This window comes from Hyla sarda, chromosome 10, assembly GCF_029499605.1.
Source record: "Hyla sarda isolate aHylSar1 chromosome 10, aHylSar1.hap1, whole genome shotgun sequence".
Taxonomy (NCBI): Eukaryota; Metazoa; Chordata; class Amphibia; order Anura; family Hylidae; genus Hyla; species Hyla sarda.
This window is the reverse complement of record NC_079198.1, coordinates 115273574-115288827: the sequence shown is the minus strand read 5'-3', so window position 1 is coordinate 115288827 and position 15254 is coordinate 115273574. Positions and strand designations below refer to the sequence as shown.

Genomic DNA, 15254 nt, shown 5'->3' with positions numbered 1-15254 from the left:
CACTATCCTCCTCGGGAATCTCCCTATTGTACATTGAAAAAAATTGACACATATAAATATGTAAGTACAAAAAGTGAAAGAGAACACAAAGAGATCAGGATTAGGTCTCTACAGGTTTGCAGTCTGTGAATGTAATAGAATGTGCCATAGTGAGAGGATATAAAATGTTATATTTGAAGGAGTACTCCACCCCTAGACATCTTATCCCATATCCAAAGCATGGACCCCATCCACCTTGTGCTGGAGATCTGAACATTTATGTTCAGAACGTCGGTTTCAGGTGGCCGTGGTTTTACGTCACGGGGGGACAGCAGTCACACCCCCTCCCATATACATGAATGGAGTGGGCTTGACGTCACCACCACAGCCTCCTGAAACTGGCGTTCTGAACATAAATGTTCCCAATGCTGGGTTGGGGGGCCCAGTGGCCGGACCCCCCTCGTGATCAGGCATCTTATCCCCTATCATTTGAAGAGGGGATAAAATGTCTAGGCGTGGAGTACTAATTTAATATCGGAGTGCATCGGTTTAGTTTAATAGAATGTAACAGGAGCTACATTCCATGTAGATTAGCATGTGGTCATGTGACAGCAATGAAAAAATATATTCATACAACGAGGATTCTTCTTTTGTGATTGGTCAGACTTTGTCTAGTGAACAGGGCACGAAAAGGGACACCATTAATGGGGGGGGGGGGGCTATTTGTAGTGTGGGGCATGTAGGGAGTCGTACCTTATATCAGGCATCCGGGGCCTCCATGTCATCCTGGGATAATGGTCATCCCTGTAATAGAAAAACAGAACATTAGTTAAAAGGGTACTCCGCCAGAAAACATCTTATCCCCTTCCAAAGGATAGGGGATAAGATGTCTGGTCGGGGGGTCCCACCTTTGGGGATCCAGCTTTGAGCTTCCGTGTACGTGACGTCACGCCCTATATTCATGTCTATGGGAGGGTGCATGACGGCTAGTATGTAGCCATTACGCCTCCTCCAATAGACATGAATGGAGGGGGCATGGCGGCTGTAGTCCCCAGTCATTCAGAATAGAGCAGAGTTCTCGCACTGGATGACTGGGTGACGCACCGGAGATCGCAGGGGTCACCAGCGGCTGGACCCCCGAAATCAGACATCCTATCCTCTCTCCTTTGGATGGGGGATAAGATGTATTCCAGCAGAAGATCCCTTTAATATCATTTTCCTTTCATATGACTTGGAATACGCAGATAATGTCGTCCATAAGGACAAATCTTATCCAGATTAAAATAAGAAACATGAGAAATATTCCCCTCAGGGGCCACAGAATAACCTCAAGTATAAAGCTGCCTCTGAGAATAACGCCCTTTGTTGTCCATAGTAACTACAGAATCGTTTTTTTCAGACACGAGAATTCGGATCGGCTGCTATGGCCACGAAGGTTTCATCCGGAACACTTTGGATACATGAGGCCAAGTATTATGACTCATTGAAGACATTTATACAATGGTATACAATACATGCCTTATATCTGGCCCTTCATCATTGGGGCCGTCAACATTAGGGTCATCATCCTTGGGTCCTTCACCATCATAATTAGATCCCTCCTCATGGGGTCCGTCCTCAATGGGGTATGAATCAGTCCTGTTAGTGAAAGAATGAATAGATCAATAAGAATCCAAAATATATCAATATATTGTGTCCTATAACAGTTATATTACTAAACCCAAGATATAAAACTTACTAATATAGTTTTATCACAAATTGTACTGGCTTCAGCCTGCTTCTGCATCATTCAGCCCTGACAGGAAATTGTGTAGTCCTTTTATTTTCTGAGTGGTGTTGTCCCCAGATCCCCGGCTGCTCCCCACAGACAACGCCTCATCCTCTGGTGTCTCAGAAGGTGTGCCTTGACCTGAGCTCCAGTCCAACCTCCTGAGTGATGTCATCACCTCTAACCCCGCCCCTACATCCTACATCTTCTCCTTCCTGTTATAGTCTAGGCTATCTAATTATGTATATGTTCTGATTAATTATGAATATTGCTAGAATTGCCATCTTGCTTGGAGGCCATAATCTCACCAATCTCAAAGTGATGGCTTGTCATAGATCAGTGGTCTCCAGATTGTGGCCCTGGAGATGTTGTAAAACTACAACTCCCAGCATGCCCAGACAGCCGTTGGCTGTCTGGGCATGCTTGGAGTTGTAGTTTTGCAATATTTGAAGGGCTGCAATTTATAGATCACTGTCCTAGATTAACAAGAGAAACTAATGTGTAAATGTTCTTGGTGTAACAAGTAGAGAGCGCTAAGCAAGACAAATTTATAATGTAAGTCTATGGGATTGTCTCAGGCAGCTGCGCTTTTCTCCCGCTTGTTCCAACAATTGGTCAAGGTCTGAACACTCAGAACCTTATTGAAACTTGTCTCTAGAACATGTCTAAAGGTTTTATAGCGTCAGGTATTAACCCAATTCTGTCCATATTTCCAAGCCTCATCCTTGTTTTTGTTTTTTTTTTGTTATGGACATACATCATTGCATTAGTATTCTTTTTCCTGGTATACATTAAAGTGGTATTCCGCAGTCATCCGTCACCGAGTGGCGTTCGCTGCGTGCACCAGATGACTGGGGTGCTGTGAAAGAGATCACAGGGGTCAAGCCGCAGGCTACCTCCGCATTCTTCGCCACAGCACCCCAGTCATTTGGATACGGATAACATGTCTGGCGGGGAAGTACCCCTTTGAGTCATTTCCATTAATTCTTTCTGTACTGTAAGGATGTGGGTTCTCTGTACTTACGTAACTTTCTTTTTCTTTTTTTGGATATCACTATCCTCCTCGGGGATCTCCCTATTGTACATGGAAAAAAATTGACACATATAAATATGTAAATACAAAAAGTGAAAGAGAACACAAAGAGATCAGGATTAGGTCTCTACAGGTTTGCAGTCTGTGAATGTAATAGAATGTGCCATAGTGAGAGGATATAAAATGTTGTATTTGAAGGAGTACTCCGCCCCTAGACATCTTATCCCATATCCAAAGCATGGACCCCCGCGATCTCCAGCCCACCACCTTGGCATTCTGAACATTTATGTTCACAACGCCGGTTTCAGGTGGCCGTGGTTTTACGTCACGGGGGGACAGCAGTCACACCCCCTCCCATATACATGAATGGAGAGGGCTTGACGTCACCACCACAGCCTCCTGAAACTGGCGTTCTGAACATAAATGTTCCCAATGCTGGGTTGGGGGGGATGGAGATCCCACGTAATCGGACATCTTATCCCCTATCATTTGAAGAGGGGATAAGATGTCTAGGGGCGGAGTGCTAATTTTATATCGAAGTGCATTGGTTTAGTTTAATAGAATGTAACAGTAGCTATATTGCATGTAGATTAGCATGTGGTCATGTGACAGCAATGAAAAAATATATTCATACAATCAGGATTCTTCTTTTGTGATTGGTCAGACTGTGTCTAGTGAACAGGGCACGAAAAGGGACACCGTTAATGGGGGGTGACTATTTATAGTGTGGGGCATGTAGGGAGTCGTACCTTATATCAGGCATCCAGGGCCTCCATGTCATCCTGGGATAATGGTCGTCCCTGTAATAGAAAAACAGAACTTTAGTTAAAAGGGTACTCCGCCAGAAAACATCTTATCCCCTTCCAAAGGATAGGGGATAAGATGTCTGGTCGTGGGGGTCCCGCCTTTGGGGACCCAGCTTTGAGCTTCCGTGTACGTGACGTCACACCCTATATTCATGTCTATGGGAGGGTGCATGACGGCTAGTATGTAGCCATTACGCCTCCTCCCATAGACATAAATGGAGGGGGCATGGCGGCTGTAGTCTCCAGTCATCCAGAACAGAGCAGAGATCTCGCACCAGATGACTGGGGTGCCGCACCGGAGATCGCTGGGGTCACCAGAGGCGGGACCTCCGCAATCAGACATCTTATCCTCTCTCCTTTGGATGGGGGAATGAGATGTTTTCGGGCAGAATATCCCTTTCATATCATTTTCCTTTCATATGACTTGAAATACACAGATAATGTTGTCCATAAGGATAAATCTTGTCCAGATTAAATTATCAAGATAGGATAATGTGTTTTATATACAATTGAGAATATTTCCTTATATACGTCTACAAGGAAGACTCCTACCCACCTAAAGACTCTAGTAGCCTCCTGGACTCTGGATAGCCATCTGTAGGAGAAGAGACAAGAAGAAACATGAGAAATATTCCCCTCAGGGGCCACAGAATAACCTCAAGTATAAAGCTGCCTCTGAGAATAACGCTCTTTGTTGCCAATAGTAACTACAGAATCAGTTTTAAGCGTATATTCACATGTGCATATTTTCCATTGTGGATTTGCTATAGCAGATTTTGCTACCCTCTGAAGTCAATACTGAAGCAGATTTACATCAATAAATTCTGCAGGAACAATGACACGAGGATTTGGATCGGCTGCTATGGCCACGAAGGTTTCATCCGGAACACTTTGGATACATGAGGCCAAGTATTATGACTCATTGAAGACATTTATACAATGGTATACAATACATACCTTTTATCTGGCCTGTCATAATTGGGGCCGTCATCATTAGGGTCATCATCCTTGGGTCCTTCACCATCATAATTAGGTCCCTCCTCATGGGGTCCGTCCTCAATGGGGTATGCATCAGTCCTGTTAGTGAAAGAATGAATAGATCAATAAGAATCCAAAATATATCAATATATTGTGTCCTATAACAGTTATATTACTAAACCCAAGATATAAAACTTACTGATATAGTTTTATCACAAATTGTACTGGCTTCAGCCTGCTTCTGCATCATTCACCCCTGACAGGAAATTGTGTAGTCCTTTTATTTTCTGAGTGGTGTTGTCCCCAGATCCCCGGCTGCTCCCCAAAGACAACACCTCATCCTCTGGTGTCTCAGAAGGTGTGCCTTGACCTGAGCTCCAGCCCAACCTCCTGAGTGATGTCATCACCTCTAACCCGCCCCAACATCCTACATCCCCTCCTCCCTGTCATAGTCTAGGCTATCTAATTATATATATATATATATATATATATATATATATATATATACATATATATATATATATATATTCTGCTTAATTATGAATATTACTAGAATTGACATCTTGCTTGGAGGCCATAATCTCACCAATCTCAAAGTGATGGTTTGTCCTAGATCAGTGGTCTCCAGATTGTGGCCCTGCAGATGTGGTAAAACTACAAATCCCGGCATGCCCAGACAGCCGTTGGCTGTCTGGGCATGCTGGGAGTTGTAGTTTTGCAACATTTGAAGGGCTGCAATTTATAGATCACTGTCCTAGATTAACAAGAGAAACTAATGTGTAAATGTTCTTGGTGTAACAATGGGGTTATCAGGCAGATAATACGAAGAGAAAATAGTTTGTATTTACCTGATCTTTGCCTCTGCAGCTAAAAAAATACAAAAAAGAAATGAAAATTGTTAATATGTTTATTGCAAATATCCATTAGGTCATGTTTGCAGTAGAATCATACTGCAGAGGAAGAATAAGGGATCTCATACATGGAAAAATAAATTGCCCATCACAAGTGATGATCAACTATATAGAATAGTGTTTCCCAACCAGTGTGCCTCCAGCTGTTTCAAAACTACAACTCCCAACATGGAGGAAGTTGTAGCCTTGAAACAGCTGGAGCCACACTGGTTGGGAAAGTAGATCAGCATTGCCTCAAGGTATTATGACATATTTTTTTGTTCTCAAGTAAATTTCAGGCTCTTCACACCTATGGACACCACGGCCACCTGACAGATCAGTGGACTTATATTGGTGCATGTTGATTTCCATTACTGTATGGTGTTTATAAATGTATTTATTAATTTATTTATTTTTGTTAAAGGGGTACTCCAGAGGAAAAAAATACTGGGGCCAGAAAATTCTACAGATTTGTAAATTACTTCTCTTTAAACATATTAACCCCTTCCAGTACTTATCAGCTGCTGTATGCTCTAGAGCAGTGTTTCTAAAACGCGGTCCTCAAAGCATCAGGCATCACCACAGTTATAGCACCTGTGAAAGACTAAGGAAATCCTGAAAACATGACCTGTTGGGGTGCTTGAGGACCACATTTGGGAAACACTGCTCTAGAGGAAGTTATGTAGTTCTTTCCAGTCTGACCACAATGCGCTCTGCTGCCACCTCTGTTCTTGTCAGGAACTTTTCAGAGAAGGAGAGGTTTGCTATGGGGATTTGCTCCTACTCTGGACAGTTCCTGACACGGACAGAGGTGGCAGCAGAGAGCACAAAATGAAAATGACTACATAACTTCCTCTGAAGCATACAGCAGCTGATAAGTACTGGAAGGATTAAGATTTTTAAATAGAAGTAACATACAAATCTGTAGAATTTTCCAGCACCAGTTGATTTAAAAGAAAAACCTCTAGAGTACCCCTTTAAGCTTAAAAGGATTCCATAAGCCTCCAATGTAGATGTATCACAATCTTATGGGCACAAAATGAATATAAAGAGACAAATGTGTGAGAGAATAGCAATACTTACATGGGGTGATGATCTCTGCCGGCTGTAATAGTAAAGCAAAGGTATAAGCAGAGAGGTATATAAAATCATGGGAAGATTTCACATTGTTACATTGTATGGTGTATCACATAAAGATTCCATTATACTTTATCTATTATAAGAAATTGTATTTAATTAAGATTTCTTCATCACAAAATAGGGAAGATTTCTTAATGACGGACTGTAATGTGCCAGTATCTACCCCCAGCACTAGAAATGGTTGGGCCCAGTACTGAGGCAGAGAATGGACTGGAGACACACGGGGGAGATTTACTTTAATAAATCAGAATTGTGGTGTCATTTGTAAGAAAAAAATGTAGTCCTCAGTAAAGAGGTGTTTCTCAAGATGCTAAACTGTGCGCCAATAAATGTGCAAGAGTTCTGGTGCAAGAAGATGACACAACTTAGGTGAACTAAGGCTAAACTCACATCTGGGTCAGAGCTCCAGGCCGTTTGTTTAGAATGCCGGGTGCTGCAGGAGATCGTGGGGGGCCCCAGCTTCAGGACCCCAGCAATCAGGCATCCTCTCCCCTTCTAAGATGTCTAGAAGCAGAGTACCCCTTTAATAAACATGACCAGATGGGAGGAAAGAAGGAGAGGTCGCCATCTTGTTGTTTTCCTCTGGCCATCCTTACAATAAAATGAATTCTGAAGGAGTAGGAAGAGGAGGCCCTGATATCAGCGCAGGAGTGAAGGTGAGTGGGATTTTTATTTAAGGAAGGGGTGGGGGGAGAAAATTACCTATCTACCTTTTACCTGCGTGCACACCAACCCACATTTCTTCTTGCAAACCTACCTTTACTATTCACCTACCTACCTTCCCTACCTTCTACTTACCTAACTGCCTTTAATATCTCCCTAACGGCTCTATCTAGCTGTTCTATCTATCCATCCATCCATCCATCCATCCATCTATCTATCTATCCTCAACATATACCTACCGGCCTCCACTATCTACCTACTTACCTACTCAGTCACATGCCTGCACATCTACCACTTGCACTATCCACATATCTGCATGCCTACCTATCCTAGACTTGCATTAAGGGGACAGAGCCGTGACGTCACGATACAACGGCCCCATGATCGTGAGTCATCAGACACGGAGCGATCTTTGCTCCTTGAGGCTGATGACAGGGGGTGCTGCATGAGAGATTGCAGGGGTCAGGTATAAAACATCAAATAATGAGTGGGATCGGCTAAGCAAAGTTCCATCCACCATTTTGACTCAAGGGACTCTGGTGATCACACTATGGGTGGTCCAAAGAGTCTCTGTAAGCCCCTCTAATCCTTCAGATGCTGTGAGCAGTATTTATTATGGCATCTGAATGGGTTAATGGAAGGCATCAGCTGATCATGGCGGCATCTATGAAGCGAGTGAAGGAGCCTCTCAGTCCGGATGCCTCTAAGGACCTACATGTACGTCCTGGTGCACCAAGTACCCAGCAGCCAGGGAGTACAAGTACGTTCTGCATCCTCTAGGGGTTAAATGAAATTATTTGAAAATTAATAACATACAGAAAATATGTGTAAACGATGTTTTAACCCCTCCTCTAACAGGACTTCTGGGCCATAATACCCAAGCAATATTTTCCGTTTTTCCATTGGTGCCTTTCAAGTGCCATATAAGGGCTTGTTTATTGCAGGACAAGTTGTACTTTTTAATGCCACCATTTTAGGGTTCATATATCTGATGGGTTGATCTGTATTAACTCTTTTTTTATTGCTGGGGAAATGGGAAAAAAATGCAATTGTGTCATTCCATTTTTGCATTCTTTTCTATAGGTGCACAGACACCCATGGCAGGCCTTCACGAGACACCTGGTTACTATGGAAACCCATCACTGAAGAGGGTAAGAGGCGCACAGAGGAACCTCACATGCAGTGGTCATGATTTCACTGCGACATGCAAAAAATGTAAATATACAGTGGAGGTTTTTCCTATCCTGTTAGTTACTAGCTATCATACTGAAGGCTGAACTCCTGCGATTCCTGCACCAGAGAGACCCACAAGCTTATTCTAACCTTTCTATAAAAACATGGCCGGCTGATGTATGCCAGGAAAAAGGTAAATTGGAGGCCATTAAGAGGTTAATATACTTCAAGTTCTAATATATCAAGAAATAAAAATAAATCATTATTGCAAATACAAACTTTACACTCCTGCATTGCCAACAATGTCTGAAAAGGATTTACTTATGCCCTATCCACCGGTTAGGGCATAAGTAGCTGATCCCAGGGAGTCCGACCACGGGGCCCCAGCTCTCAGTGAGGCGTATGTACAGAGCCCCGAAGAGACCCAAGTATAGAATCATTGGAGTTCCATAGAAATGAATGGAGCATGTGCTGAATGGAGCAGGGGGCCCCATTCAGGAGATTGCGGAAGGTCCCAGTGGGTGGACTCCCTGCGATCAGCTACCTTATTCTGTTGGTAGAGGATAAGTTAATTTTGGCTGGAGTTCTCCTTTAATAGCATCAGAGTTTCCACTAATTCTGGAATACCGACAGGAGAGAGGCCCCCCAACAAACCTCACCCTTCGCCTCCGGACCAAAAGGTACCTGCAAGGTTCCAGGTTCGATGCCCCTTTTTGCCGAAGCTACTAAGGGACCACAAATTCTCCCAGGCATCCCCCTTCGCCAAGGTATCTCCCTGCAGAGCATGGGCAGGGTACGGTCGGTACCCTGCCCATGCAGGAGTACCCGGGGTTTTTTGCAGGGAGGTGGGGAACCTGATGGCCAAACTCACCTCCCCTATACCGCTAGGAGGGACACCCAGAAGGGCTACCGCATCCTAAAAATCCTGTGAACACACAACACGCAAAAAGTGACACAGTAACAAAAAGAAATAAATAAGTGAATGTGTTCAGATATATTGCCCGGACATCCGACCGGATCTATAAAAATGTACCTGATCCCAGCCAGAAAGTCGGGAATCAAGAGGTGAGTGCCACAAGGTGAAGAGATTATGGTGCCCATGTTTCCACTCAGTGAGCTTTGGCACCTCAGGATCACCACTCCCCGAGACACTAAAGTACCTCAGTTCTAGACCCGCTCAGCCTCATGGCGAGACCCGGAGGAAACAGGTCCCATTGGAGCAGCCATCGAGCTGATTCCTCAGACCCATCCAAAACCAGTTCATCAGCTCAAACTGATAAGAACAGATACTACACTTGATCTTGGCCAAAAGCCCAAGAAGCTTCATTAATTTCTAAGGGAGCACCAAAGAGACCCAAGTACAGCATCATTGGAGTTCCATAGAAATGAATGGAGCATGTGCCGTCTACCACACGCACTCCTCACTGAGAGCCGGGGCCCCATTCAGGAGATTGCGGAGGGTCCCAGCAGTCGGACTCCCTCCGATCAGCTACTTCTTCCCTATCCTGTGGATACGGGATAAGTTAATTTTGGCAGGAGTTCTCCTTTAATAGTGTCACAGTTTCCACTAATTCTGGAATCCAAGTCATTCTAAGTATACCCAAGTGATGTGTGTGCAGATAGTCAGACCTCACATCCACTTAGACGTCATATGAAAAATTGTGGCACAAAATAAATTGGTGCAAAAAACTGTCATAAAACAAACACCTATTCATTCAAAGGCGACAAATCAGCCAGAAGATATAAAGACCAATGGAAAACACCTGAATAAAAATGCAGTCATTGTTTTCTCACTAGTTTTTATGTATAAATACAAAGAGATTGCTCGGATTTATTGGATACAAATATATTCTGAAAGTGTGAACAAGCCCTTACCTCATCTTCATCCAAATTCTGGATGCTGGTCCAGGACTTGAGACCCTAAAAAATTAACAAGAAATGTTATATTCAGTTCGGCTTCTTTGTTGTTCTACAGTTTAGTGTGTTAGCAATGTATGATTATATAAATAGAATCAATGAAGCAATATAATTTACTAATAGGGGGCATTGAAATTGATGCACCTATCCCTATACAGTCCAGAATGTCACATGACTGCAGCTGCGTCTGTGCCTGCATTGTCAGTGACGTTTTGCATTATGAGATTTGACTGACACCCATAATGCCTCTCTGGCCCATACTGCTGAGAGCCTAGGACAAAAAGGGGGCCTGTTGCTTCAAGTAGCGGATCCCCCCTTCAGAAAATACACGCATGTAACAGCAGTATTCCTCTTTTAGTTTCCTTCCTGACCAGAGGCAGATAGGAAATAGAGGGTCTGGAGGGGAGGACTAGAGAAGACTGAATGGGGGATAAAGTGGTCTGGAGGTGGGGTAGAGGGGTCTGGAGAGGGGTTATAGGAGTTCAGATGAGGCATAGAGAGTTCTGGAGGGGGAATAAATATGACTGAATGGGAATAAAGAGGTCTGGTAGGGAGTGCAGAGGAGTCTGGCCATAGTATAGAGGGGTCAAGATGGGGGATAGAAGAGTCTGGAAGGGAGATAGAGAGGTGTGAAGGGGGATAGAGAAGACTGGATGGCGTATAGAGGGGGAGGGAGAGGTCTGGATGGGGGATATAGAAGAGTAGAACCCCCATCTATTCTTCTCTATCACCTAGAGGTCTGGACGGGGCCCCAGTTCTCAGTGAGAAGTGAATGCGGTGGAAGCTTCATTCATTTCTGTGGGAGCACAGAAGAGACCCAAGTACAGCATCATTGGAGTTCCATAGAAATGGATGGAACATGTGCCGCCTACCGCACGCATTCCTCTACCGTTGAGGAGATTGTGCGGGTCCCAGTGGTCAGATTATCTGCAATCAGCTACTTATTCCCTATCCTGTGGATAGAAGATAAGTTCATTTTGGCTGGAGTTAATAGCATCACAGTTTCCACTCATCTGGAATCCAAGTCATTCTTAGTATACCCAAGTGATGTGTTTGCAGATAGTCAGACCTCACATCCACTTAGACGTCACATGAAAAATTGTGGCACAAAATAAAATAAATTGGTGCAAACAACTGTCACAAAACAAACACATATTCATCCAAGGCAAGCAGCCAGCCTGGATGGGTGATGGAGAAGAATAAAAACCCCATCTATTATTCTCTATCACCTAGAGGTCTCGGGGGATAGAGGAGTCTAGATGGGGGATAGAGGTCTGCATGGGGGTATAGGGGGGGATAGAGGGGTCTGGATGGGGGACTGAGAAGAATAGATGGGAGGTAGAGAGGTCTGGGGAGATAGAGGAGTCTGGATGAGGATATAGAGGGTTCTGGATAGGGAACAGAGGTGTCTGGAGGAAGGGATAGAGGGGTCTGGATGAGTAGAACCCCATCTATTCTTCTGGTCTGGGGGGGATAGAGGAGTCTGGATAGGGGATAGAGGAAGGAACAGAGGGGTCTTGATGGGGGATTGAGGGGTCTGGATGGGGGACAGAGGTGTCTGGAGGAAGGGATAGAGGGGTCTGGATGGGGGTAGAAGGGTCTGGAGAGGGGACATAGGAGTCTGGATGTTGTTAGAGGAGTCTGGATGGGGCATAGAGAGGTCTAGAGGGGGAATAAATAAGACTGGGTGGGCATAAAGAGGTCTCGTAGGGAGAGTAGAGGAGTCCGAATATAGTATAGAAGGGGGAGAAGAAGGAGAGAGGGGCCTGGATGGGGACAGAGGAATCAAGATGGGGGAGAGAGGAGTCTTGAAGGGAGATAGAGACATGTGGAGGGTAATAGAGAAGACTGAATGAGGGATAGAAAGGTTTGGAGGGGGTATAGCAGTCTGGAGAGGGAATAGAGAGGTCTGGAGGGTGGATAGAGGGGAATAGATGGGTCTGGATGGGGGATAGAGGGGTCTGGATGGGGGACAGAGGTGTCTGGAGGTAGGCATAGTGGGGTCTGGATGGGTGATAAAGAAGAATAGATGGGGTAGAGAGGTCTGGGGGGATAGAGGAGTCTGGAGGAAGGGATAGAGGGGTATAGAGGGACCCTGATAGGTATTGAGGGGGAAAGAGAGGTCTGGAAGGGGGATAGAGAAGACTGGATGGGGGATATAGAGGTATGGATGAAGAATAGAGAAGGCTGGATGGGGGGTAGAGACGTCTAGAGGTGGGGATAGAGGAGTCTGGATGGGGAATAGAGTGGAATGGAGCAGGGGAGAAAGGGGTTTGGAGCGGAGATAGATGGGGAAAGAGGGGTCTGGATGTGGGGATAGAGAAGACTGGATTGGGGATAAAATAAAAACAAAGTCCAAAATTACTGCTTTTTGGTCACATCACATCCCAGAAAAATGAATTAAAAAGTGATCAAGAAGTCACATAAATGCAAAAGTGGAAGCAATAAAAACTACAGATAACGGCAAAAAAAACATTTGCCCTCATACAGCCCTCATACGAAATCCTTCAAAAGTAGCAAAATGCGGTATTCTGTTTCATTTTCCCACAAAATAATATTTTTTTGTTGCGCCATATATTTTAGGGCAAAGTAAATTGTTACGCAAAAAACAACCCCCATGTGGGTCTGTGGATGGGAAAATAAAGAAATATGGCTCTTAGAAGGCGAGGAGAAAAAAAATGCAAAAATAAAACAGCCTGCATCCTTAAGGCCAAAATGGGCCATGTCCTTAAGGGGTTAAGGCCGCCGCCTGTTTTTACTCTAATGACTGGGCCTCATTTCTCAAATCTGATGTGAATTATTATTTTTTTTATGATATATTGTACTTTCTATTACTGGTAAAAAAATAAAACATGCAGTTTTCTGTGAAAAACTCCAAAATATTGTGAAAAAAATAACATTATGATTTTATAGTACTAGCCATTATGAACACGGTAATATCTGTGTCTTGTTCTTTTTTTCTTTTGGATGATAATACAGGACTTTATGGGGAAAGGGACATTTATTTTATTTTTTTCACACTTTATTTATTTAAGACATTTTATTTTTATACTTTTTATCTATTATACTATACTGCAGTACATCTGTACTCCATCATAGTATAACCATAAGTATTACACTGACAGTTTCCTTTAATACCAATAAGTCTATGGCTGGACTTCACAGGCTTCCGTGCTCGGGAGAGAGGAGGCCATCAGCTGGCTTCTAGTTACCATGACAACCATGGGGACACCACAACCGCATGGTTGCCATGATTACCTCACCCCTTTCAATCCTATAGATACTGTGTTCAGTACTTACCAAGGCATCTAAAGGATTAATACTGCCATGAATGACGCAATCTCAGTCTCAGCAGCTGAGGCAGGATCATGGCTGTGATTGACAGCAGGTCCTGCCGCCAATCCCCTGCACTTCCTCCATCAGTGCAGGAAATATGCAGGAGGTATGGGTACATCCTGTTGCGGGAACGTGTTGGCTGACAGGATGTACCCATACCTCTAATAGTGGGCTGGGGTTATAGTATATACCAAGTACCAAAAGGAATGTCTCATAGGTGCATGTATATGAAGCAGATGTAGCAGAGCTGAAAGTGTTGTAAAATTTAAAATAAAAAACAGTCATTAAAATAAGACTACAGTATGCATGTATATACACAGGCACAAATCCATATGTAAATAACTCTATAATTCTATATGGACAGGTCCCATGACTGAGCCCTGCAGGTCTCTAGTAGAGGACGGGGTCATGGTACCAGGGAATGTGCAGGATTTACAGATGTATCAGGACGACAGGAGAAGAAGTAACATATGAGAAGATGACGTTTATCTGACGGTTTATCTGGAGGCAGTTGGGGAGGGGGGTCAGGAAAGCTGAAGACTCATGGGAAATGTAGTCAGCTAACCCCTTAAACACTTCTGTAACCACCATTTAGTATATATATATGCTCTAATTCCCCAATTTGTGACTTACATAATTTGCCATTTTTTCTTGCGAATTTCTCTTTCCAAAGCTCGGAAAAATCCTTGAAATAAAAATAAAACAGAAAACATGATTATGGACTTTCTGGTAAGATCTTCTCTATATCATATTATTATCACTGGTCAGATATGGAGGAGATCAGAATGGCGAGAGAGTACAGAGGGCTTGTCATAGGACGGGAAAACATATCCAGTAGGTAGAAGATCAGAAATAATAAGGAACAGGAGATAAAGACAACTGGACTTACTGCTCAACTCCACAGATCTGAGAGAAGTTTCATGCCGGTGGGTGAACATAGGAGACATTCCGTGATGTCACATGTGTGATGTCATAGGCCATTAGATGAAGCCCTATAGCCGATCAAATGACATATATTCAATATAATACATATACTGGATATCTCAAAAATACCAAATGGTTAATGAATTGGAGTGTAGGGGTTACAGGTTGGGGCGCTGTGTGATGGGAATTTATTCAAAAAAAGTCATTTTTATTTATATTTGTAGTAAGATTAAGATGTGTTTGGAGTTTTTATGAATTCAGTAAATCTTCATTAGATCTCTGTCCCCTTTATTGATATTGATAACATGTCTCCCCTTACTGTAGTTCTGTATCTGATAAAATATTTGGGGACAGGAGAATGAAATGTATGATGCTATTATGGCCGACACCAGAGAGCAATAACATCCATACAGAAGTTTCTACAATCAGATGCAGTTTGCACAACATGTAGAAGAAAACAAAACGTGTCTCATATATGAGGGGTCAGCACTGGATGGAGGATACATTCTCATCATCCTGGTACTTGTAGTACACACAGGATTAGGATGGAGAATATGATGGGAAGTGACTCTATAACATTCCCTTCTAATCTCCTTTTCCCTCATCATATTTGCTCTGTGGCTTTATGTGACCCGGGATATTTCCAG

At 43.5% G+C, this 15254-nt stretch overlaps 1 pseudogene; it reads right to left on the bottom strand.

The window, feature by feature from the left end:
• Positions 1–9633: 9633 nt before the first annotated feature.
• Positions 9634–9755, bottom strand: LOC130294778 (U2 spliceosomal RNA; annotated as a pseudogene).
• Between the last annotated feature and the right edge of the window lie 5499 nt (positions 9756–15254).